Below are 27,703 nucleotides of genomic sequence, written 5' to 3'. Positions count from 1 at the left end.
CCGACTCGCCGCCTCCATGTCACCGCCGCCACCGCAGCTCACCGCCGGCGCCGCCTCTTCCCCGCCGACCACCGCGCCTCCCCGAGCCCTCCTCTCCTCCGTCGTCGGCCACCGGCCCTCTCCTCCGGCCTCCTCTTCGGCGAGTCGTGCCGCCGCTCGGGAACCCTAGCCCGATCCGATCCAGTCAACGGAAGGTTGACCCCGAGCTCCCCGAAATATCTCCAAGTCCCAATATTCTCACAGTATATTGCCATGTTCATCGCATCATAACTCTCTGCATATAGCTCCGTTTCGTGCGTGTAATATGTCAAATTGTTCGTCTCGTGATGCTATTCATTTTGTTCCATTGCACCATATTCATTTGAGTCCATCTTGATGTCCAAATCTCTGGTGCAAGAGTGCTAGTTGCTGTTATCTGCTGTTACTTATCAGAACTTAAGGATTTGTTATTTTTGTATCATTTAATCTGTGCATCTTATGGGCATGGGCTCTACATGTGTTTTGTTGTATGCCAGCCATATTTCTAGTGGTGTATGCCATGTATTTTTGTGATCTCTGTGGTGACTAGCACAAGCATGCAAACTAGGCTCCATAATGTTTCTAATTTCAGGGACTTAGTAATTTCTCTAAGTCTTTGTCTGCTGTTATTTTGTTGCCATGTAAACTTGATACTACAGAGAGATCCATGCATATTTTGGAGATGTTCAGTAAGGATGTTTTGTAGATATTGTTGTCATTGATCCATTCCTGCCTTTTCTTGCAATTATGGAGTGCCATAGAATGACTCAATCGTGCTCTACTTTTGCTATAAAATATTTCTGGCAGATTGTTTACATGTTGTTCAATTTTGCCAAGCTTGTTGTAGTTGTTTCATACATGCTATGTATTTCCTCTTGCCATGGATGGCTTCATAAACTTGCCATCTTGCTGTAGGTATGCTTATTTTTTCATGCATTTCTTATGGTGAGTGCATCAAGCTCACCAAGATGCCTTCATATTATTGTTTCTGCCATGCTCTGTTTTTCTGCCGAGTCTGAAACCTGTTAACGAAACTTGCTATGTTTACATGGTTGCCATCATATCTTCTGGTCCTTTTTGGCTTATGGTCAGTAAGGGACTTTTGTCATATGCATTTATTATAATACTTCCATGCCTTGTTTTTCCATGTTAAGTTCCTGTAGCATGTTGATTTCGTGCTCTGAACATTGCTACCTGATGCTGTTTCAGCCATGTCCAGTAATTTCACCAAGTCTGTGAACCTGTTATCTTTTGCACTTTTGCCATGCCTGTTTGAGCCTGTTATGTTGTGATCTAGCCGTAGCTCAGTGTTCATCTTTTGTCAAGCATCTCCTGTAGATTACCGCCATATACTTTGTTGCTACGTTGGAGTCTGTAGCATTGTTACTTGTTGCATTTTAAGTGCTATCATGCTGTTAATCGCAGATTCGTGTCATTCTTGTTTTGCTTGCCATTTGCAAACCGTGCATCTGTTTCCGGTGATCTTTATATCGATTTCGACCGAAATCATCTCATCTTTCCAGTGGCTTGCTTGGTTTGCCAAGTTACTGCCTTGTTCATCATTTTTCTTCCGGAGCACGCATATGCATCGCATATCATATCTTGCATATCATTCATGTATTGCATCATGTTGCTTGTGCATTCCCCGTGATTGATTGTGGTTCCGTTGCTTGTGTTCTTGTTATGGGAAGAGCCAGGAGACGAGTTCGTGAACGAGGAATGTGTTGAGTACGCTTACGAGGATCAAGCTTTCGATAACTCTGAGAACCTTGCAGGCAAGATGACCACCCCTCGAAATCACTTCTATCTTTGCTTTGCTAGTCGTTCGTTCTATTGCCATGCTGCGCTACCTACCACTTGCTATATCATGCCTCCCATATTGCCATGTCAGCCTCTAACCATCCTTTTCCTAGCAAACCGTTGTTTGGCTAAGTTACCGCTTTTGCTCAGCCCTTCTTATAGCGTTGCTAGTTGCAGGTGAAGATGAAGTTGGTTCCATGTTGGAACATGGATATGTTGGGATATCACAATATCTCTTATTTAATTAATGCATCTATATATTTGGTAAAGGGTGGAAGGCTCGGCCTTATGCCTAGTGTTTTGTTCCACTCTTGCCGCCCTAGTTTCTGTCATACCGGTATTATGTTCCTTGAGTTTGCGTTCCTTACGCGGTTTGGTGATTTATGGGACCCCCTTGACAGTTTGCCTTGAATAAAACTCCTCCAGCAAGACCCAACTTTGGTTTTACCATTTGCCACCTAAGCCTTTTTCCCCCGGGTTTTCGCGAGCCCGAGGGTCATCTTTATTTAAACCCCCGGACCAGTGCTCCTTCGAGTGCTGGCCCAAACCGAGCGATGTCCGGCGCCCCCTGGGCAACCAGGGTCTATGCCAACCCGACGTCTGGCTCATCCGTTGTGCACTGAGAACGAGATATGTGCAGCTCCTATCGGGATTTGTCGGCACATCGGGCAGCTTTGCTGGTCTTGTTTTACCATTGTCGAAATGTCTTGTAAACCGGGATTCCGAGACTGATCGGATCTTTCCGGGAGAAGGTTTATCCTTCGTTGACCGTGAGAGCTTATGATGGGCTAAGTTGGGACACCCCTGCAGGGTATTATCTTTCGAAAGCCGTGCCCGAGGTTATGAGGCAGATGGGAATTTGTTAATGTCCGGTTGTAGAGAACTTGTCACTTGACCCAATTAAAATACATCAACTGTGTGAGTAGCCGTGATGGTCTCTTCTCGGCGGAGTCCGGGAAGTGAACATGGTTTGAGTTATGAATGACGTAAGTAGGAGTTCAGGATCACTTCTTGGTCATTACTAGATGACGACCATTCCGTTGCTTCTCTTCTCGCTCTCATTTGTGTATGTTAGCCACCATATATGCTTAGTGCCTGTTGCAGCTCCACCTCATTACACCATCCTGTCCTACAAGCTTAAATAGTCTTGATCTCGCGGGTGTGAGATTGCTGAGTCCTCGTGACTCACAGATTCTACCAAAACAGTTGCAGGTGCCGATGATGCCAGTGCAGATGATGGGATCGACCTCAAGTGGGAGTTCAACGAGGAACGTGGTCGTTACTATGTGTCTTTTCCTGATGATCAGTAGTGGAGCCCAGTTGGGACGATCGGGGATCTAGCATTTGGGCTTATCTTATTTTAATTTGGATTTTGACCGTAGTCAGTCTATGTGTGTATTTTGGATGATGTATGAATTATATATATGTATTGTGTGAAGTGGCGATTGTAAGCCAACTCTTTATCCCATTCTTGTTCATTACATGGGATTGTGTGAAGATGACCCTTCGTGCGACAAAACCACAATGCGGTTATGCCTCTAAGTCGTGCCTCGACACGTGGGAGATATAGCCGCATCGTGGGCATTACATGACACCACCTGTGAAGAATAGGAACCCCAGATCAAATTCTTCGTATGGACCAAATTCTTCATATGGATCCAAGTCCTCATACGGACCAAATTCCTCACATGGATCAAATTCCTCAAAAGGATCAAAGTCCTCATATGAATATCATCGTGTAAAAACTCTGTTTCACAGGGAAGGGCTAAGGGCTATGAATATGAGCATTATTCTTCTAATCATTATGTTCATAAGTCCTCGAAGAATTTCTCTGCTTATTCATATGCTTACCCTAACTCCTCTTGTGTGAAACGAAATGGATTGGCTTCTATGCCACCTTTCTCATATGGAGCTCGCAGAGTGATGAACTCTTTGCCACCCCTTCAGATGTGGGTGGTGAATAAAAAGAACTAATCTCTTCTGCAGGGTCAGGTCTCCAGACGTGCGTGAATGTCTGAAGAATTTGCTGGAGACCTGAAAAGAGCCTGAAAGGACACAGGCCAATCATGAAGAAATGAACTTTCATTTCTCATGTCCTCATTCTGCTTTATCTATTCTATTACTTGATGAAATTGATCTGATGAATTGATGTCATATTCTTCACTGATGAAGTATATGAAGTTCGTAAGTTGCACTAATTCATCTGCAGGATGATCAACCCAAAGCCACTGACTGGGTCCTCGATAGTGGATGTACAAATCACATGACTGTTGACAAGAATCTATTGATGGATGCTCCCTTATCACCATCGCATCTGAAGCATATCATCTTCGCTGACAAAGGCAAAAGTCAGGTATTGGGTCTAGGTAAGGTTGCGATCACAAAGGATCGACACATGGACAAAGTCATGCTTGTTGAGTCCTTAGGATACAACCTCATGTCTGTCTCAATGCTTTGCGATCTTGATATGGTTTTTGTCTTTGGCAAGTATCGTTGTGTTGTGGTTATGGAAGCTGACAATTCCAAAGTCTTCGAAGGCTTTAGGAGAGGAGACTTGTATATTGTTGATTTCTCTACAGGACCGCAACCAGCCGTGTGCCTACTTGCAAAAGCTTCAGAAGGCTGGCTATGGCATCGACGACTTGGTCATGTAGGCATGAGGAATTTGCACACGCTTGCGAAGAAGAAGCATGTCATTGGCATTGAGAATGTCAAATTCCTCAAGGATCACTTATGCGGAGCCTGTGAAGCTGGGAAGATGACCAAGGCTAAGCATCCAGCGAAGACTATCATGACCACTACTCGACCATTTGAATTGCTTCATATGGATCACTTCGGTCCTAACCATTACTCTGCAGTCACAAATGATGCATCTCTCTATGGCTTTGTTATTGTTGATGATTACTCTCGTTACACATGGGTACACATTGTTACTTACAAACATGAAGTGCAGGAAGTCTTCAAACAATTTTCCTTGAGGGCTTCAACCAACTTTGGTGTGAAGATCAAGCACATCAGAAGTGACAATGGAACTGAGTTCAAGAATTCTTGTCTTGATGACTATCTTGATGAACTTGGTATTACTCATGAGTTATCTGCTCCTTATTCTCCTCAGCAGAATGGCGTCGTGGAGCGCAAGAACAGAACTCTTGTTGAGATGGCTCGCACTATGCTTGATGAGTACAAGACGCCTCGTCACTTCTGGATTGAGGCAATTTATACTGCATGCCACATCATCAACAGAGTATATCTTCACAAATTCTTCAAGAAGACTGCCTATGAACTCCTCACTGACAAGAAACCAAATGTGAGTTATTTCAAAGTCTTCGGTGCTAAATGCTGGATTAGAGATCCTCATCACAATGCTAAATTTGCACCGAAAGCACATGAAGGTTTTATGCTTGGTTACGGAAAGGACTCGCACACCTACAGAGTCTTCAACAACGTTCTTCACAAGGTTGTTGAAACTGTAGATGTGCGGTTCGATGAAATTAATGGCTCGCAAAGAGAGCACCTACCTTCTATGATGGATGAACCAGCACCTGAGGAAACTATCAAGTTCAAGGCTACTGAGGATATCATTCCTACCGAAGAATCTTCTGAAGAATTCATTCCAGAACATGAAGAACGTCGAGCTAATGCACCTGAAGAAAATGCTGAAGAAAATGGTGCTGAAGAAAATGCTGATCAAATTCCTCGACGACAACCAGCTCATCCTCGCGTTGCAAAAGAAGTGCAAGTTTAAAAGATCATCGATGACATTGAAGCACCAGGTCCTCTTACACGCTCAAAAGCGTCACATTTATCTAACTTTTGTGGGCACTATGCTTTTGTCTCTATCACAGAGCCCACTAAGATAGATGAAGCATTTCTGGAGCCTGAGTGGATTCAGGCCATGCAAGAAGAATTACATCAGTTCGAGCTCAACAATGTCTGGGAACTGGTCAAACATCTAGATCCTCGCAAGCACAATATCATTGGCACAAAGTGGATCTACCGCAACAAGCAAGATGAAAATGGCCTTGTGGTGAGGAATAAGGCACGGCTTGTAGCTCAAGGCTACACACAGGTTGAAGGAATTGATTTCAATGAAACTTTTGCACCTGTTGCTAGACTTGAGGCTATTCGCATATTACTTGCTTATGCTAACCATCATGATATCACTTTATATCAAATGGATGTGAAAAGTGCATTCCTCAATGGTAAGCTTGAGGAAGAAGTATATGTTGCTCAACCCCCAGGTTTTGAAGATCCAAAGAATCCTGACAAAGTCTTCAGACTCAATAAGGCCCTCTATGGCCTCAAGCAGGCCCCTCAGGCGTGGTATGATACTTTGAAGGAATTCCTCATGAAGAAAGGCTTCAAACCCGGTTCACTCGACCATACTCTTTTCACTAAATCTTATGATGATGAATTATTTGTGTGCCAAATATATGTTGATGATATTCTTTGGCTGTACTGACCAACGTTATAGTGATGAATTTGCCTATATGATGAGTGAAGAATATCAAATGTCTATGATGGGAGAATTGAAATTCTTTTTAGGTCTTCAAATTCGTCAACAGCACAATGGCATATTCATATCTCAGGAGAAATACCTCAAGGATCTACTGAGGAAATTCGGCATGCAAGATTGCAAAGGCATCAAAATTCCTATGCCCACAAATGGCCATCTGTGCACTGATGAAAATGGTATTGACTTCGATCATAAGATATACCGCTCCATGATTGGTTCTTTATTGTACTTATGTGCATCTAGGCCAGATATAATGCTTAGTGTTTGCATGTGTGCCCGATTTCAAGCTACACCGAAGGAATCACACCATAAGGCTGTGAAGCATATTCTTCGATATCTAGCTCACACACCAACACTTGGATTATGGTACCCCAAGGGCTCGGCTTTTGATCTCATTGGATATTCTGACTCTGACTATGCTGGTGATCGTGTGGACCGCAAGTAAACATCTGGTACATGTCATTTCCTCGGACGATCTTTGGTCTGTTGGTCCTCGAAGAAACAGAACTGTGTATCACTATCTACTGCTGAAGCTGAGTACATTGCTGTTGGTTCTTGCTGTGCTCAATTGCTGTGGATGAAGCAAACTCTCAAGGACTACGGCGTCAACGTGAAGAATGTGCCTCTCTTCTGTGATAATGAGAGTGCCATCAAGATTGCTCACAATCCAGTTCAGCACTCGAAGACAAAGCACATTCAGATTCGTCATCATTTTCTTCGTGATCATGTGTTGAAGGGCGATATTTCTATTGAGCATGTGAAGACTGAAGAACAGCTAGCCGATATCTTCACAAAGCCCTTGGATGAGAAGAGATTTAGCAAGTTGCGGTGTGAGCTAAATATTTTAGAATCTTCGAATGTTCTTTGAAAAGGACACTCATCCTAACACTTATGCAAAATTGATGACTTAGATGTGCAACACATGAAGAAACGTTTTTCTTCAATCAATGAAGAATAACACTCTGTGTGAAGAAATTAACGAAGAATTTGATTCTCAGAACCCTATGACAATTGTACGCGGTGTCTGAAATCATCATTCTTATACGGTGGGTCACGCCACCACCAAAGTTGAAAATCTTCAATTTGAGTTTTTCCTCAGTTTTGAAATTCCTCAGTTGTTCATATTCTTCAACTTTGCATTGTCTTCACCTTTTCCGTCGTTTTTCTTCATTGGCTATATATATATATATATATATATATATATATATATATATATATATATATATATATATATATATATATATATATGAGTTTATGTCCTCTACAGCATTCACTTATTGCTATTTCTTCAAGTTGATATTTCTGCTAAGTGAATGTGATCGGACCCTTCCCCCTCTATGCTAAACTCAACCCAATCTATTCACAAATTCTTCATGTGCGTTCTATTTGAAACTCATTCAAAATCTTCACTGTGTCCTTGTCAGCTGAAGAATTTGCGAACGGAACGTTAAAACTTATCTTATCCAAATTTTCGGCTTTCCCGCTCAAACCGTTCCGCATCCCACGAAATACTTATCTATTCACCCACGATCTAACACGATCTCCACTTCTCAGTACGTGGGTGACACATGTCAAGCGAATGAGAAGGGTGAGGGGCACGTTCGTCCAATTTCTTTGGGCGAACAGTTTTTCACCGTGGCTATAAATACCCCCCTTTCCCTTCCTCACTTCCTTTACTCCGCTCGACCTCTCTCCAGCTTGAGCTTCTCAAACCCTAGCACCGCCGCTACTTCATCGTTGCCGGTGAGGAGGAGCTTCACTGCCTCGACCTCGTCGCCGTCGTACTTGCGCCGGCAGCGGAAATCTTCACTCCGCCGCCGCCGTAGCCGTCTTCCTCCGCCGAATTAGGGCATCGAAGATCTGCAAAGACGAACTTCACTTCTCCACCTCATAGTTCGTCATGTTCTTCGTTCAGGGTAATTAAAAGTTACTTTTACTGCCCTCTTTGATTCAAATGATTTCTGCAAAATCTTCAAAGGTGTTTGTTCTTCAAATTCTTCACACACTAAACACCTCACATATCATCTGTTCTTGATTCGTTTCTCTAAGCGTCATTTTTCTTCAAGATTCCTCAATTGTGTGGATCTTCGATCTATACAACTCTGGAACCTAAGACAAAGAACGCTTAGTGAAATTCTTCAAGACTCGTCTGGTCAAATTCCTCAAACTTGTTCTTTTTGAAAAATCTTCTAAGAATGCATATGACCTCTCCAAATTCCTCGCAACTATACTCTGTTCACAGGTACTCATGTCCACTGCTGAATCACTAGGTTCTCATCAACTTAACTCATTTGCAGCATTCCTCGAAGAAAAGTTGCATACTTCTTCAGAGAATTCAATTGTTCAAATTCCTCAACTGAAGAAAATGGCTGATGGAAAGAAGCCACAGAAAGGAGGAAAGAGGCCTGAAATCAATACTGCCTTTGAAATCCCTGATGACATATACAAAGACTATTGCACTCCTGATGAGGCCAAGTTTGGTAAGGAGGACAAAAATCAGCGCAAGGTGCGCATCCAGAGGATAGAAAGGAGATGGGCAAGAGAGTGGAGGGAGTACAGATTTGTTACTCCCAATACATGAAGAAATTCGCACTAAATCCTCCATGCCCAAGACCTCCGTTCGCACCTGGCCAAGAAGCGGATCCCACCAGCCTCAAGCGCGGTGAGGATTATCCTGATGAATGGGCCAAGCGCCAGGCCAAGCTGGCTAGACAAGCCAGAGAAGCAGTGAGTAAATTCAATGAAGACTCTGCTGCTGCTGCTGCCGCTGAGGCCTCTGTCAAGCCGAAGAAATCCATGGCAAAGAAGTCCGTGCACAAGTAAAGTGCTTCACCTTCAATGCCCTCAAGGCCAAGTTCCTCAGCTATGCCCTCACGGCCAGAATCCTCAAAGCCCTCACGGCCAATTCCTCATGCTGCTCCTGCTCCTCCAAGTCCTCAGCTCCTCCTCCAAAGTCCTCAGCCGCTCCGACAAAGTCCTCGGCACCTGTGCATCTTGCCACGTGCCAAAGGACTACAGGCATCTCTATTGCCTCAGGAGCTTCTACTAGTTCCTCAGCTGCACCAAATTCTTCAACGGGACCCTCTCTGCTGAAGACAAAGGCCACTGCCGGACGAGGTTCTCGCCCAAGTCCTCACAAGAAGCAGGTCGCCTTCCAAGTGCCGTCTGAAGAAGACGAAGCTGATGATGATGAACTTGCAGAGATCATCAGAGATAGGCAAGTCAGGGCCGGTAGAGCCAAGGGCACAAATGTGCCTCTACTTTTGGATCCAAAGTTGATCCTTGACTACATTGATCTCTGGCAGAAGGACCCAAACACTCCTATGCCTGATTTCAAGTTGACTCCTGGCCAAAATCATATGCTGACTGCCTTCATCCAAGAAGAAAAATGGAAATTTGAAAAGGCCAGGCAGATCAAGAAAGCGCAGTATAGGAAAGAAAATTTTCTGAAGAACAACATTGTCTCTATGACAACTGATGATCTTGTGAAGATCCAGTCTGAAATCAAAGTCCTCGGCGATGATTTCAATGCTTACTATGCTGATTGAAAAGGAGCCAAGGTCAGGTTTGTTAAACTGACTGAGAAGTTCACCTCCAATGTTGCAGCCCCATCGCAACAAGAAATTCCTCAGGCTGAAGCATCTGCTCAGCCGACTGAAGAACATGCCAGCACCGCTGATGACATTTAGGCTGCTGAAGAAAATGTGAGTTCTAGGGCTGATGATTGCATTCCAGCCGCTGATGAAATTGCCAGGGCATCCACTAGTAGTGCGCCTGAAGAAAATGAAGAGGTCAGGGCTGTTGGGGAACGTAGTAATTTCAAAAAAATTCCTACGCACACGCAAGATCATGGTGATGCATAGCAACGAGAGGGGAGAGTGTTGTCCACGTACCCTTGTAGACCGATAGCGGAAGCGTTATCACAACGCGGTTGATGTAGTCGTACGTCTTCACGATCCGACCGATCAAGTACCGAACGTACGGCACCTCCGAGTTCTACACACGTTCAGCTCGATGACGTCCCTCGAACTCCGATCCAGCCGAGTGTTGAGGGAGATTTTCGTCAGCACGACGGTGTGGTGACGATGATGATGTTCTACCGACGCAGGGCTTCGCCTAAGCTCCGCAATGATATTATCGAGGTGTAATTTGGTGGAGGGGGGCACCGCACACGGCTAAAAGATCTCAAGGATCAATTGTTGTGTCTATGGGGTGCCCCCTGCCCCCGTATATAAAGGAGCAAGGGAGGAGGAGGCCGGCCCTAGGAGGGGGCGCACCAAGTGTGGAGTCCTACTAGGACTCCCTAGTCCTATAGGATTCCACCTCCCATATGGAATAGGAAAAGAGGAAGGGAAAAAGAGAAGGAAGGAAGGGGGCGCCCCCTTCCCTAGTCCAATTCGGACCAGACCAAGGGGAGGGGTGAGACCACCCTTGAGGCCCTTTTCCTTCTTTCCCGTATGGCCCAATAAGGCCCAATACGTATTCCCGTAACTCTCCGGTACTCCGAAAAATACCCGAATCACTCGGAACCTTTCCGAAGTCCGAATATAGTCGTCCAATATATCGATTTTTACGTCTCGACCATTTCGAGACTCCTCGTCATATCCCCGATCTCATCTGGGACTCCGAACTCCTTCGGTACATCAAAACTCAATAAAACTGTCATCGTAACGTTAAGCGTGCGGACCCTACGGGTTCGAGAACTATGTAGACATGACCGAGACACGTCTCCGGTCAATAACCAATAGCGGGACCTGGATGCCCATATTGGCTCCCACATATTCTATGAAGATCTTTATCGGTCAGACCGCATAACAACATACGTTGTTCCCTTTGTCATCAGTATGTTACTTGCCCGAGATTCGATCGTCGGTATCTCGATACCTAGTTCAATCTCGTTACCGGCAAGTCTCTTTACTCGTTCCGTAACACATCATCCCGCAACTAACTTATTAGTCACAATGCTTGCAAGGCTTGTAGTGATGTGCATTACCGAGTGGGCCCAGAGATACCTCTCCGACAATCGGAGTGACAAATCCTAATCTCGAAATACGCCAACCCAACAAGTACCTTTGGAGACACCTGTAGAGCACCTTTATAATCACCCATTTATGTTGTGACGTTTGGTAGCACACAAAGTGTTCCTCCGGTAAACGGGAGTTGCATAATCTCATAGTCAGAGGAACATGTATAAGTCATGAAGAAAGCAATAACAACATACTAAACGATCGGGTGCTAAGCTAACAGAATGGGTCAAGTCAATCACGTCATTCTCCTAATGAGGTGATCTCGTTAATCAAATGACAACTTATGTCTATGGCTAGGAAACATAACCATCTTTGATTAACGAGCTAGTCAAGTAGAGGCATACTAGTGACACTCTGTTTGTCTATGTATTCACACATGTATTATGTTTCCGGTTAATACAATTCTAGCATGAATAATAAACCTTTATCATGATATAAGGAAATAAATAATAACTTTATTATTGCCTCTAGGGCATATTTCCTTCAAGGGCAACTGCATCAGTTGTGCCTGAAGAAAATCAACCACATTCCTCTGCTCCTACTACGCCTACCCCAACTCCAATCCTTCCATCTGCTTCAGATGTGAAGAAGACCAAGGTTGCAGAGCGTGCAGCTGTGAAGAAAAGGAAGGCATCAGCTTCATCAGATTCTTCAGCTCCGAAGAAGATGAAGTCTATGACCAGCTCTTTTGCAAACCCAATTGATGTCGTTCCTCTCACTACCTTACCATCAAAGGCGCTAGTTCATTTTGATGAAGAATATGTGATCCCTAGCGGATCTGATGAAGAAAATCCTTCTGCTGCTTCGTGAGAGCAGATGGATGAAGAAATTGAAGTGGATAAAATCCCTTCAACCCCCACGGTTTCCTCGCCTATGCCTCAGTTTACTGATGAAGAGGTCGGCGTTGAAGAAATGGAAGATGAAGATGTGGACATTGGCTGTACCACACCCGTGCTCAATGATGACTTTTGGGAAAGTCAGCACCCCAACTCTCCACTCTTCACACCATTGCAACAAATTCCTCAGTCCCCAGCTACCATAGTTCAAATGGGATCTGATGAACCACATTCCACACCGTCTGTCCATGAAGAAATTCCAACCACTAGTGCTGAAGAAAATGAAAATGAAGAATTGAAGACCCAGGCTGTCACTGGAATAGAAGCTGAAATTCCTCAGCATGAAGAACCTGAGATTGCGATTCCTGAGGTGATAATGCAATTGACTGACACTCCTCAGCCCAAACCAAAGGATCCATTCTCAAAGAAGCAGAAATTCAAGGCTGATGATTTCTTCGGCGAGCATGTGTTCTTCACTGACTACAATCCTTATGATTCTGCTCGTCTTAGAAGGAAGCGCTTCTGGACCGCCAGCCAGGCCAACTTCTATTCTTCACTACTTTTCAATAAGGACAAAGTCTTCGATCACGAGCATATTCCTCATGTGGACATGGAATCATTGCCATGCTTCACACCTGTCCTCAGTGTGCTTCATGACACAGGCCTCCTCAACTTTTGCACAGACATAGTTGATTGGAATGAAGAACTCATTCTTCAATTCTACGCAACTTTGCACATCACAGGAGATGCTGACGATGTGAACTCCTGGGTTTTGGACTGGATGACCGAAAATACTCACTATAAGGCACCAGCCACTGAATTACTTCACGCCCTGCCCATCAGTCCTCCACCTGAAGGAGCTCGCTGCATGTACCAAGAGCCTGAGCTTACAGATCACTATATGCAAGTGTTGATGAAGCCATTGAAACCTGGTCAAGCTTCAAGGACAAAATTCCTCGTGAAGGAATTGCAGTATGTACCAAGGACAGTCTATCGCATTCTGACGAAGACTATGAGTCCAATCAAAGGCCACGACTCATCTGATGAGGAAATTGTTGGCGAAATTGTTGGCATCATGAAGAATCTGGTTTTCAACATCATTCATGGCATTCATGTCAATTATCACAATTTCTTCATGAGGACTCTGGCAAATGTTGCACTTTCACCGTTTGAGCTGAAGCCTTATGCATCGTGGATTATGAGATTCCTTAGAACAAGGTCTTCACGCAACTACAAAGCTGATTTTCAGAATCACCTCAGCTACTTGCCCCCGATTGAAGTCCTCAAGCGGACCTATTCCTCAGCTGACGAAAAGGGCAAGGCACCAGCTGTTATAGATGAAGGCATTCGTCCATTGGATGGTCAGTTTCGCAAGGCTGCATCTTATTCCACCAATGATGACTCTGCCACTCATGATTCTGCTGCCCATGCCTCCAAGCCAAATCCTCAAGCCACTGCTCCTCGTGTGATGACTGATCGTGAGCTTCTGCTAAGTCTTCACCAGAAGGTGGATCGAAACCATAAATGGGTTAAGCGTCAGTTTGGTTCAATTCTTCACAACATGACTGCTACACATAATGCAGTGAAGAAAAACCATTACTACCTCCATGAAGTCTTCGATCGCACCTGGGCTATTCTGTCAAATGTATATGGTGAAGAAGATCTGAAGAACATGGGTCTCAAGGAAGACTTTGACTGGTCTGCACCTCCTCCGAAGAAATACAAGAAGGTTAAGGTTCCTTCCTTGGTGGCCAGCTCCTATTCTTCATCGCGCGACACCGATGAGCATGAAGACTTGGACGACACTGCGGCAGGCCCTACTACGACAAACGACCCCAACAACGCTGGCGCTCCTTCATCAACTTGATATTCTTCAGGGGCGTTAGTCCTCATTTTCGATCCTTTTGGTCATTCGATGACAAAGGGGGAGAAATTTGAGTTAGTCTTCAAGCGGGTCTATCTTATATGGGCATTTTTTTGCTAACTTACAACTCTCGTTCTTCTGATGACTTTGCTGGATCGAGTTGTAAACTTAAACTCTACAGTGGCCTGATACTTTTGTTGTTTCCTCTGCATGATTGTTCCTCGTAATGTTAATGCACGCATGCTGAATTACATCAGTCACCGTATTTCATCATGCATTTCAAATTCTTCATATTATATGTCAAATGCGTGTATGAATTACAAGATATAGGGGGAGATCTCCATGATTCTACTCTTCAAGTGTGCATTGCTTCAAAAGCAAATTCCTCACTATGCACATCTTCAGGGGGAGTTCTTCTATATCTTGCAATCAAATTCCTCAATATCAGTATTTACACTTCATATGTTTTTCCCGGTTGAAAACTTAACCTATATTGTCATCAATCACCAAAAAGGGGGAGATTTTAAGTGCATCTAGTGCCCCTTAGTGATTTTGGTGTATTGAAGACTTATAGGTTAAGGGACTAATGTGTTTATGAGTGTACACAGGTCTATAAGTCTATGAGGAGTTTGATATTTACAGAGAAAGTCGACCCCTAAAAATGAAGTTTTTCGACTGAAGACTTTGGATTTCTGAAGACTTTGAAAGTGAAGAAATTGGTGTGACCTTGAAGACATGGTATTCATTTGAGGAACATGCAGCGTGAAGACTTTTATTTTCGTCGTTTCATTTTCTATTTCTTGAGTCATAGGAAACACCATACTGTTAAAGGGGGTCGAGGAAATACTAAGGAAAAAATTCCATGTGATGCTCAACTCAAAATCCTACACCTACCAATCCCTTCGAGTGAAGCCATTGGAAATCTCATACAGTTCAGTCATATTCTTTAGTGACAGAGATGAAGTTCTTCTGGTCTCTGAGGAATTTGTTCTGACGGAGGAGTTAGGAATTCGCCAGTGCGGATTGCCTACACAGTGAGGAACATGATAGCCCTGAGGAATTTGAACCTCAAATTTCCGACTGTTGCTGTGCTACGCGCCAGCTGTCCCAAAATATCTTATCCACCTAACGGTCATATCATTGAAGGGCATTTATGTCTTATCATGTCGGGCTGCTCCCTAGGCTATAAATAGCCACCCCCTACAACCACTAGCTAGTTGGCTGCTCCGAGAGAAACTAACACTTGTCATTTGAGAGCATCCCATCCTCCAAGGACTTTGAGCGAAAATCATCAAGTGAGGAAAACCCAAACCCAAACGCAAACACCTACAAACCCAAAGTGATTGAGCATCACTCAAGAGATTGATCCTGCGTGGATCCGACGCTTGTTACCTTTGAAGACTGTGCTTCTTCCAGACGGTTAGGCGTCATGGTCTAGAGCATCCAAGAGGAATTGTGGATCGCCGAGTGACTGAGATTGTGAAGGTTCGGAAGTCACCTGAAGACTTACCACGAGTGATTGAACGAGGTCTGTGTGACCTTAGTTCAAGGAGAATACGTTGAGGACTGTGTTTCCGGGACTGTGTGTCCTCAGGTTTAAATACCTAGCCGCTCCAACCAGATGTACAACTGAGACAGCAGTTGGAACTGGTCTACCAAATCATTGTCTTCACCAAGCCTACTAGTTCTATTTCCTCAACTCTTTCATTTCCTCATTATTGTGTTGTGTGCTTGTCATATCTGTGTTTGAAGACTTTGACTGAAGATTTTCTCAATTTCCTCAGTTCAATTTCTTCAGTCTGTTTGTCTTCATCCTGTGTTATCCTGTGATTATGCTTCCTGTACTCTGTGCTTGTCTTCATTTCATCATGATGACCATGCTTGTGTTCTGCTATGCTTACTTTTGAGTACTTATTCCACTGCTAGTAGTTCTTCGCTAAGGAATTTCCTCACCGGCAAATTCCTCAGTGAAGAATTCATAAAAATCGCCTATTCACCCCCCCTCTAGTCGATATAACGCACTTTCAGTGAGCTTCTGTCCAACAAATTTGTCCACTCCACAAGCTTTGGAACTTTCATGTACACTTGGGAAGTGATCTTCATTCTCATCAATGAATTCCCAATCAATCCACTTCATATCACAGACAATTGGCTTCTTGTCAAGCAGAATAGTCTCATAAAAATCTTGTTGTTCTTTGGTGTGAAACCTGTAGTCCACAGCAGTTCTCCTCCTCACAGCATATGGATCAGACTATCTCCACAATCTCAGTCCAGCATCTTTCCTGATGTGAGTCCTGCATCTTTCCTGATGTGAGTCCAGCATCTTTCCTGATGTGCATATCCTCAGCCACTGGATGAGTGTCATTGTGGTCTGGAATCTTTGGCTTCAGTTTTCTCAGCACTGGGGCTTCATCATCCTCTTCTTCAACTTCAGGCATTGGGGCCTTGTTCTTCTCTTCTGCAGGAATGTTTCTGGTGCTTCTCTTTGGCTTAATGGGCTTCTGAGCTTGAGCTGTTGCTTTGGGAGCAGTTTTGGGCTTTGATGTTGCAGCCCCTGACTTGATAGCACGTCCCATAAGTTTCTGAGACTTGGGTGCTGGTGCAGCATCCTCTTCCTCTTCCTCTTCATCATCAGATGGATCTCTCATCATGGAGGGCTTGCCAATAACTCTGGAAATGGTCTTCCTGACCCTCTCCTTTATCTTATTGCCATCTGCAGCCTCTTTGGGTTCAAGAGTAAACTCCATAGTTTCTTCCGAAGCTGCTTTCCTAGGCTTGGATGTTGGCACTCTCTTGGCAGGTGCTTTCTTGTGCATAATAGGCTTTGTTGCAGCAGCACTGCCATATTCCTTCTTCAGCACTTTCTTCCTTGAGGTGGCCTCATCCTCAACAGCCACATAGTCCTCATCCTCAGAGTCTGAGGTTCTCTTCTTCCTTGTTCTAGTGGCTACCTTGGGCAAGTTACTTGGTGGGCTCCTGTTGCCCTCATCATAACTGCTTGAGGGGCTAGTGCCCTCACTCATTTGCACATGCTCTTCAGTTATGTTCTGGCTATCACTCTGGTCAGACATCTTGGAAAGCAAACTGACAGCAAACCCTGTGAACAGATATAGATGAGGTAGAGTAGATGAGCATCACATAGTGCAGAGTTTTTGCAAAACAGATGAGTCAAAACTTAGTTTTAGTTCTCCACAGAAATGATTTCGGAGCTACCGATTTGTTAAACTCGGTGACACCGAAGCAAGTTTTGGAACCTAAACTAGTGAACTCGGTCAGACCGAGTCACAGTTCGGTGGCTCCGAGATTGCTAGGGTTTCACAGAGAGTTGAACTCGGTCACACTGATTTGCAATTTTTGGTCTGACCGAAAAACGCATGTGCAATGGCCTAAGCCAAATCGGTGAGACCGATTTCTACAATTCGGTCGGTCCGAGATGAGTTCGGTGGAGACCTAACCCAAAATTTTCGAATCAAACCTAACCTAAAGGATGTTTTCTCTGGATAGATTGTTTTCATACGTGGCAATGATCATGGCAAAGCAATGTGCTAGGAATCGGAGTAAGGAAATAGCACAAAGTATCGAACCCATACCCTAGTTCGGCGGGAGTTCGCTACGGTGGTAACGGCGGAGCAGAATTCCGTTGACGGCGATGGAGATCAGCAGAGGGAGGTCGCTGGCGGCGAGGAGACGATCCGGAGACCCGAGGAGGCAAAGCAGGATACACGCGGGCTGAGGATTTTTGAAGAAATTTCCAAAATCTCACCTGTGGATATATATATCCCGACCCTGGTGTGACCGAGTGGAACAACTTGGTAGCACCGAGATGCAGAATCGCAAGCGGTTACGGCAACTCGGTGTGACCGAAAGGTTCAAATCGGTTGCACCGAGATGGAAAACCTAGATCAACTTAGTGAACTCGGTGTGACCGAAGTGGATGACTCGGTCATACCGAAATGCACAACGAGGTTTTGGAAGTTTAAGCCTATGACGAATCGGGGACTCCAAGTGCTCCTCACATAGAGTGGTTTGAATCTGACTTGATCAAACTTTGTGATGTAGCATGAATAGAGTTTGAGACGAGAAAAACATAGATAGTTAGAGGGAGTTCTTAGGCATTATTGTCCATCCATTTGGCAGAAGAGAAAAATCCAAATAATCAATGCAACAAATGGATATCCTCGAATGAAGAAAATTTGCAATTAGCATGCTCACACAATAAAATAGCAAATGAAATATGTGACAAAGCATGCACAACCACTCTAGCATCTATCAAGCAATTGGCGATGACTAGGTCATCTATATATGAGTATATTGACTTAGGAGTCAAATGAGAACATTTGATCATAGGTCATACTCATCGTTTAAGCAAAAGTGGGGTTACCGCTTTTACATAAAGCATTGTTGTGTTCACATCATTAGAGTTGCTTTAGCTCAATTGATTAGAGTAAAGCTCCCCTAGATGTGATATCCCCCCTAAGAGGGATGATCTAACCTTGGGTTTTGTCGATGATGACTTCATGTAGGTGTTGAAGATGTGGACGCTCAATGTTGATGTAGATGATTTGGAGCAATCCATTGGAGTGAGTTGCACTTTCAATACCTACACGGGTTAGTCTCACAAGGAACAAACAAGGATATCCATACACATAGAGTGGTGTACACACGAGATGATGTCCATGAAAACATTAGGTTACCTTGTCCCTTGTCTTACCAACAAGAGGGTTTGTGACTCCTTGAACTAGTGCAAGATGTGGAAGTTGTTTGCACTTATGCTCGCCAAAATGATATGAGTGAAGTATGTTGGCGGAGACACCCTCAAGAACTCTCTAGTTCTTCTTCTTCGGGATCCACATCATCTTGATGGGAATCCTTGGAGTTGTAGTCGTACTTAATGAAGTAGAACTTGATTTAGTCTTGGGAACCCACTTGACCAAGGCCTTAGGAGCTTCTTCAAATGCATCAATCTCCTCTTGAAGCTTGTCCTTGCCTTTTTGCTTGTGGTCTTGTGGTGGAAGGTCATCTTGAGCTTGTGTCCCTTGGAAAGAAGTAGGATCATACTTCTCTTGTTGACGAACAAACTTCGTCTTGGGATATTGATCTTCTTCCCACTCAACTCCATTGGCATTGAACTTTCGTTCAAAACCAATTCCTTGATTCTTCCGATGCCTTCCTTGCTTGCGTACAATTTCCCAAATTGCTTACTCCCGGCAAGGCTCTTGTAAACACCTTTCTCTATAATTCCCTTCAATAAGCTATTTTCTTGCTCAAGTGTAACTTGGCTAAGAGAATCATTAGTGGAATCAAGAGAAATACTAGAAGCAACAACATTGGATTTAGCATGATTGTTGTTACTACTAGATGAAGAATCTTTCTTACCCTTGTTGCTAGATTTAACTTGTGGCATGTAAGTAGACAAGAGTAAACGCTTGGCAATGTAAGAAGAACTTTTCTTGCGAAGATCATCATTGATGGCTTTTAAAAACTCATGATCTTGCTCAAGATTGAGATTTTCAAAGCGCAACTTCTCATGAGTCTTTAAAAGTTCTCGATGATCTTCCAAGGTAGTTTCATGAGCTAACTTAAGAGTGTTTAGTTGTTTAGTTAGTCGCTCAATCTCCTTCTTATCATCATCATTCGTTTTATCTTGATTATCATAATTAATAGCAAGTTCATCATAGTTTTCATCACTAGATTTGTCAACAAGTAAATCATCATCACCTAGCAAATCATCTTCATCACTATTGAAATCAACATACTCGGGGTGTGATACCTTTGGTCCTTTAGCCATGAAGCATCTTCCAATTCCTTCATTTGGAGAGTCAAATATGTCGTAGCAGTTGGTTGACACAAGTGCTAGACGGACAACACCTTCATCTTGAGTATATTCGGAGTCAGAGTGATAACTTCTTTCGGAGTGATGGTCGGAGTCAGCGCCGGATACCCATTCACCAACATGAGCTTGATGTCTTCGTTTGGTGTAGCTCCTTGATGACTTGTCCTTCCTTTCTGAATCCTTGCTTCTCTGAGAGGTTCTTCATTCATAACGATCATCTCTACTCCTCCTCTCTCTAGGTGGTGATTCTTCTCTTCTACTTCTTCTTTTGGGTGAATCTTCTCTTCTTCTATAGGGGGCCGTACACTCATTGGAGTAGTGTTCGGGTCTTCCACAATTGTAGCAATTACGCTCACGACTAGAAGATCTTTTATCATTGTAGGACCTTGACTTGTAACTTCTTTCCTTGCTTCTACTCTTGTAGAACTTGTTGAAATTCTTCACCATTAGGCTCAATTCTTCATTGAAGGTTTGTTTCTCACTTGATGATGTGGGAGCATCACATGAGGCTTTTTAAGCACCACTTGACTTGTTGTGAAGCTCTTCCTTATCCTTGAGTGACATCTCATGAGCAACAATTCTTCCAATGACTTCCGTTGGCTTGAGATCTTTGTAGTTGGGCATCATTTGGATTAATGTGCACACGGTATCATATTTTCCATCCAAGGCTCTTAGGATCTTCTTGATGATGAATCTATCAGTCATCTCTTCACTTCCTAAGCCGGCAATCTCATTTGTGATGAGAGCAAGCCTAGAGTACATTTCGGCGACACCTTCACCATCCTTCATTTTGAACTTGTCAAGTTGACTTTGAAGCACATCCAATTTGGATTCCTTGACGGAGTCGGTACCTTCGTGCATATTAATCAAAGTATCCCAAATTTCCTTTGCATTCTCAAGACGGCTGATTTTGTTGAATTCTTCGGGGCACAATCCGTTGAAGAGAATATCACAAGCTTGGGCATTGTATTGCAGCATCTTCAACTCTTCCGCGATAGCTTCACGGTTTGGTTCTCTCCCATCAAAGAATTCACCTTGCAAGCCAATACACACAATAGCCCAAACGGCAGGGTCATGTCCAAGAATATGCATTTTCGTCTTATGCTTCCAACTAGCAAAATTAGTACCATCAAAGTAAGGACCTCTACGATGGTAATTTCCCTCGCTAGACGCCATACTCTCCTAGGTTGTGAAACCAAGGCTATGATCACCAAAAGCTATGGAAATCAAGGAAAATGGAGACCAAAGCTCTGATACCACTTGTAGGATCGAAAGTATGTCTAGAGGGGGGTGATTAGACTACTTGACTTAATAAAAATCTAGCCTTTTCCCAATTTTAAGTCTTGGCAGATTTTAACAACTTAGCACAAGTAAAGCAATCAACCTACACATGCAAGTCTAGAGTATAGCAGCGGAATGTAAAACATTGCACCTGAACGTAAAGGGAGGAGTTTGGAGGGAGCAAACGCAATGTAGACACGGAGATTTTTGGCGTGGTTCCGATAGGTGGTGCTATCGTACATCCACGTTGATGGAGACTTCAATCCATGAAGGGTAACGGTTGCGCGAGTCCACGGAGGGCTCCACCCATGAAGGGTCCACGAAGAAGCAACCTTGTTTATCCCACCATGGCCATCGCCCATGAAGGACTTGCCTCACTAGGGTAGATCTTCATGAAGTAGGCGATCTCCTTGCCCGTACAAACTCCTTGGGTCCACTCCACAATCTTGATGGAGGCTCCCAAGTGACACCTAACCAATCTAGGAGATTCCACTCCCCAAAAGGTAATAAATGGTGTGTTGATGATGAACTCCTTGCTCTTGTGCTTCAAATGATAGTCTCCCCAACACTCAACTCTCTCTCACAGATTTGGATTTGGTGGAAAGATGATTTGAGTGGACAGCAACTTGGAGAAGGCTAGAGATCAAGATTTATGTGGTTGGAATGGAATATCTTGACCTCAACACATGAGTAGGTGGTTCTCTCTCAAAAAATGTATGTTGGAAGTGTAGGCATGTTATGATGGCTCTCTCCATGAATGAAGAGTGGGTGGAGGGGTATATATAGCATCCACACAAAATCTAACCGTTACACACAATTCACCAAACTCGGTGGGACCAAATCAGAAAACTCGGTCAGACCAATTTAGTTCAAAATGTGAACGTTAGGCTTTTCGGTGGGACCGACATGTCAACTCGGTGGGACCGATGTCATTAGGGTTAGGGCATAACGTAATCTCGGTGAGACCAATTACACAAACTCGGTGAGACCGACTTTGGTAATAAGCTAACCAGAGAGTTGGTCAGGCAAACTCGGTGGGAACGATTCGCTCATCTCGGTGAGACCGAAACATTACAAAGGGGAAACAAAGAGTTTGCATTGCGAACTCGGTGGGACCGATCGCTCATCTCGGTTGGACCGAAACGTTACGAAGGGACAGAGAGAGTTTGCATTCCCATCTCGGTGAGATCGAGATCCCTATTGGTGAGACCGAAGTGACTAGGGTTTGTGGCAGTGGCTATGACAAGTGAACTCGGTGGCGCCGGATAGAATGTTTCGGTGGGGCCGAGTTTGACTTTTGGTTTGGGACAAATGTGGATATGAGAAAGTTGTTGAGGGTTTTTGGAGCATATCACTAAGCATTTTGAGCAAGTAATCCATTAAGCAACACCTCATCCCCTTTTAATAGTATTGGCTTTTCCTATGGACTCAATGTGATCTTGGATCACTAAAAGTAAAATGTAGAGTCTTCAGCTTGAGCCAATATGTGTCCTTAGCATTTTGAGGACGTTGTAGCCATGGTGGGTTGCCGCCATGAACTTGGCGAGGGCACGGTACCAGAGGATGGCATTGAACGGGAGGCCGATGTGGGCGACGTCAAAGTCGATGAGCTTGGTGTGGTAGTTGTCACACTTGCCGAAGGTGACTGTGAGGCGTATCGGCCACAGGGGGACGGTGGAGCCATCGGTCACTCCAGAGAACGGCTTGGTTGGCAGGAGTTGGTCATAGGGCACCTGAAGCGTCTCGAAGTCTTGACAGAGAGGACATTGAGCCCCGCGCCAACATCGATGAGGGTCGTGGTGACGAGGGGCTTGTAGAGCATGGGAAGCGTGCCTACGGCGGCTGAGCACTTGAGGTGGTCCTTGGAGTCGAAGGTAATGGTGTACTGTGACCACTTGAGGGGACGCGTGGCCTCAAGCCTCGAGAGGGCCGTGTTCACCTCACGGGAGAACTGCCTAAAGATGCGATGGGGGGCAGGGGCCTGAGCACCACCCAGGATGCACGCGATCGCATGAGGCTCCTGGAAGCCCCTAGGCCCATCATCCTGTCGGTTGTCGTTGTTCCTCCTTGGAGGTGGCGGCAGTGGAGGGAGGTCGCATTGCACTAAGGACGGTCCTGGCGAGGCTGGTCACGCTAGGGGCCGTTGCGAGGCTGGTCACGCCAGCGGTCCTGGCGAGGCTGGTCGCGCCAGTCCTGGCGAGGATCGTGGTTGTCCCAGCGGCCTCCGCCACGACCTCCTCCATGGCCGTAGCCACGATCGCCGTGGTCGGGGCGCCGACCGAGGTGCCCGTCGCGGAGGACCCTAAGCTCCTCGTAGTCATTAGTGTTGTTGCTGTGTATGTTGTGGAAGATGCAGAACGGGCGGTTACCCCTGGGAGGCTCATCGTGGTCACGATCACGCTTCATCTCAGGCTCAGATAAGAGCACGGTGGGGCGCTTGCGCATTGCCTCCTTAGCCTTGGCCTTCTTGTCTTCATGGTCGGCTTCTAGAAGCTCGAAGAGGGAGAGGCGGCCCTCTTCGGCCCTTGTGCACTTGTTCGCCAGGTTGAACATTTCCAGGGCCGATCACAGGTCCTCGTGGATGGCAGGCTCCTCTTTCATCTTGACGTCCCGGACGCTATCAGTGAACGTCAAGATGATGGCCTCGTCCGACGCCTTCGGGATCTTGGGGCGAACATTCGTTAAGCGTTGTATGTACTTGTCCAGGGTCTCGCCCGGCTGCTGCTTCATACGCCGCAGGTCGCCCACCACAGGGGCACGGTCACGGGTGCCCTGGAAGTTGGTGATGAAACGCTCGCGAAGCTCGTCCCAGGAGGAGATCGAGCCTTCCGGGAGGTGCAGGAGCCACGCCCGCCATCCTTGAGAGCCATGGGGAACCAATTCGTCATGACCTTCTCGTCACCGTTCGCCGCCTCGATGCTCAACGAGTAGAGCTGGAGGAATTCCACAGGGTCGGGGGTGCCGTCGTAGCATGGAGGTAGGTCTGGTTTGAACTTGTCGGGCCAGACGATGCGGCACAGCTCCGGGGTGAAGGCACGGCAGCCCGCCGCACTCGCGGGCGCAGCATGTGAGTGTTGAGCTCGTTCTTGAGGCCCACGCACCGTGGCCTCCGATGGCGCATGGTCTTGGTGCTGGCGCGATGGTGCTAGGAGCACACGCGCGTCACCTTGTTGCTGCGACACCACCTGGCAGGTTGCCTAATCCTGTGTCGGTGCTCCAAACGGCGGGTCACACGGTTGCGCATCGTGCCTGGGCCGCGCAAAGGAGGAGGGGGAGGCGCGCCATGGGCTACGTCACCCGCCTGGGATGGCGGGGGACGAAGCGAGCAGGACGGCCCTGGGACCTCGCCAGCAGTGTTGACGAGCTCGGCGATGCGGCCAAGCCAATCATCGTAGAGGTTAGTGGCGGGGTGGTAGCGCAGCAGTTCACGCGCCATGAGCTGCACAGCCTGCGCGTTCGCCGGCCCGCGGCGGACGTAGGAGGACGACGCCGTGGCGGGAGTGGGCGACGGAGTGGCGGTGCGGCCATCGCACCGCATGGAGGGTGGCCGCAACAAATCCTACTGCTCGTGAGCAGCAGGGTCAGTGGTAGTGTTAGCCACGGAAGACGCAGAGCGGCGTGGAGCGCCATTGCCCACGGGCGCCGTCTGGGCAACACGAGCGGCCCTGTGCTTAGCGCAGACCCGGCGCGCGTCGGCCATGGGAGTGATGGGCGGAGACGAAGCGGGACCGGAAGGAGGATTTCGACACGCCCCTACCTGGCGCGCCAAATGTCGGATTCAGAGCTCTGTAGACCCTAGAAGGTTCAACCTCTGGGGCGTGTGCGAAGATACCCAGCCAGCTCAAGTCTCAAGCTCACCACCCCATGACCTAGATTCGCTGGGTACGCGTAAGCCGGGAAGAAGATGAACATAGCAGTTTACCTATGTTCGGGCCACCTTGCATTGTAAAACCCTACTCCTACTTTGTGGTGGATAGGCCTCACGAGGAGGCTGAAGATGAACTTGTACAGTGGATGAGCAGCCTCACGAGGGCTCAGGAAATGAGGGTGGAATGGATCCAATCCCCTCCTACGGTGGAGGCTAGTCTAAATTTATAGTGGCCTCGGTGATCTTTCCTCGAAACTTAGGCGGAAAGGGATCACACAACGACCAATTCGAAAGGGGATAAGTAGTACATCTTATCCCGACAAAAGGTGGTCCTCGCTTGGAAAGCTTGTTGTCGTGATGCAGTACTAGGCTCGGTGATGACATTTGTCCTGCCGAGCTCGTGGTCTTGGTCTTGTTGCATCGGAATGGAAAGTTTTGGGGGATTCCTCGGGAACTCACGCTTGTAGTTGACTCCTTAGCACCAAAGAGGAAACTGCCTCCTCTGCGCCCACTGGCGCCTGCCAGGCCTTGGTCGTCATGGCTCATGTCATCGCGGCCTCGTGAGGTTGGGTGCCTGCATAGAAATCTCCGCTCCTCGAGAGCAGACCCAGAGAGCCACTCCTCTGGAGGTCTTGGTGTCGTCCGCCTTGCGAGGACGGGGGCCCTCACGAGGGTCTTGTCCTGCAGGGTCTTGTAGCTGGGCCGTACTAGGCCACCAAAGGAGCCACGCCATGGGCCGCAGGCAGGCATGTCTGGGTACCCCCGATCCCAGAACGCCGACAATGTTCTTGTTTGGAACAATGAATACCAAGGTCTAGTGATTGCTACATATTAAGAAAACCATGAACTTACGCATTACGTCAAAATCTAAAAGACAATCAGTGTATGCGTGGTTGTTTATTTGAATTTCTGTTCATGATATTGCCAGACAAATGATTTTGCATGCGACGTGTTTTCGAAGATACGGGCGATCGTGTTAATGGCCCACTCCCGTTCATCCTTACCATGTAATGTTGTGCCATTTACTAATGCAGGATCTATGACATACACACTCTCCCTTTTTCTTCCCTGTGTGGTCAATCCCCTGAGAGGAATAAAATGTTGTTAGTTGTTTATCATTTACAGTCTTGTATGGAGAAGTTGATCAGAGTTTGTTAAGTACTTACAAAATCAGGCATCTAACAAGAGTGGCATCGAGCACGTTGAAGTTGAAGATGTAAGTCCTCGAAATCCACACTAATGGAACCAGGATCGTGTCGGAAATGATCTTTGTTGTAGTAGACTAGCAGAACATGATGACCTGCTGACATTAGATCCATACAATATTTATAACGCGCGGCAACTTGAACTGCACTCATCAAAGTATTCGCCAACAAGAAATGGTTGGCCATGGACGTAATTGCGTGCTTCAAGTACGTCTACTTTATTTTTAGCAAGCGCTAATTCTATTTGTGTATCATCCATGCCATCAGAAATAATATTACTCTGTGATTAAAACAACTTGTTGTTAATTTGGTTCTAGGCGATGAGTGCCTTAAGAAAGAGGCAATCATTCCCATTCCTCTTCATTCTTGGTGGGCCGCCTCCTCATGAGTGCGGCCTTTTTGCCCGCTTCCTTCTTGGTACTTGAAGCACTTCTGGTCCAAGGCCTGGACGGCTGAAAGGTATACTCCCGAGCAGACAATAAAGTTGCGATGGACTGCATAGCAGACGGTTTAGCTACGCCGGACTACTGAGCTGGCGGTGCTGCTGTGATGGACTACTGGGTTGTAGGAGCAGAGACATCGGACTGCTGACCAATCATTGAAGCTATGTTGGGTTTCTGCGCAGGTGGTGCCAACTTCCCGGTGTGCTGAGGAGGCCATGCCAACGCGTTGGTTTGCTGAGTAGGTGGCTGCAGACCGATGGACTGATGAGCAGTCGGTTCTGGACCTACAAACTGCTTAGCAGGCAGTTCCAAAGCATCAGACTGCTTAGTAGTCTGTTCCACCAGGTTGGTCTGCTGAGCATGTGGTGCAGCTGAGTCTCCCCCCGCTGCTTCACCGGCATCTGAACCGGTGGTGTGTCTTCAGCAGTTATAGGCCTTGCCACTGGCTGCTCTGGGGTGGACGATGCCATCGTCTGTACGGCACAAAGTCGGGTAGGCTGATCAAAAGTTGACGCATTAGCCGTCGAATTATGAGTATTATGTTCCTTGGGGAAGCACGCGAGAGCTGTCGTGGCAAGGAGAGCGTCACCGGGTTAAGGGCAACATTGGTTGCTCTTGGCGGGGCTTCAGGGATCTCATTCATGATGTCTATTTCCTTTCGTGGCCACTGGATGTTATGTATCAATGTTTCTCCCAAGGTCCTCTGCTCATCAAAGTCCCCTATGACATTATTCAGGTCAAATTCATTGAATCCAGGCTTTACATCACTCATGTAGCACTTCACATAGCCCGGCTACAATGGCACATTGTCCAATAAGAGGCCCTCTTCCAAGAAGGGTGGGCAAACCCTGGCTGTTGCACATTTCAATGTACCTTCATAATGTGTAAGCATGCCCCTCAGTCTATCTTTCATTTCAGATAGATGAGATATAGCATCATCATGGACAGTTGTAGTCTCAGTGTCGCTAGGGTCAGCTAATGAACAACTACTCTTGTGCGGTGTTGTCGCACA

The sequence above is a fragment of the Aegilops tauschii genome, chromosome 3, assembly GCF_002575655.3.
Source record: "Aegilops tauschii subsp. strangulata cultivar AL8/78 chromosome 3, Aet v6.0, whole genome shotgun sequence".
Lineage (NCBI taxonomy): Eukaryota > Viridiplantae > Streptophyta > Magnoliopsida > Poales > Poaceae > Aegilops > Aegilops tauschii.
This window is presented reverse-complemented; position numbering follows the sequence as displayed.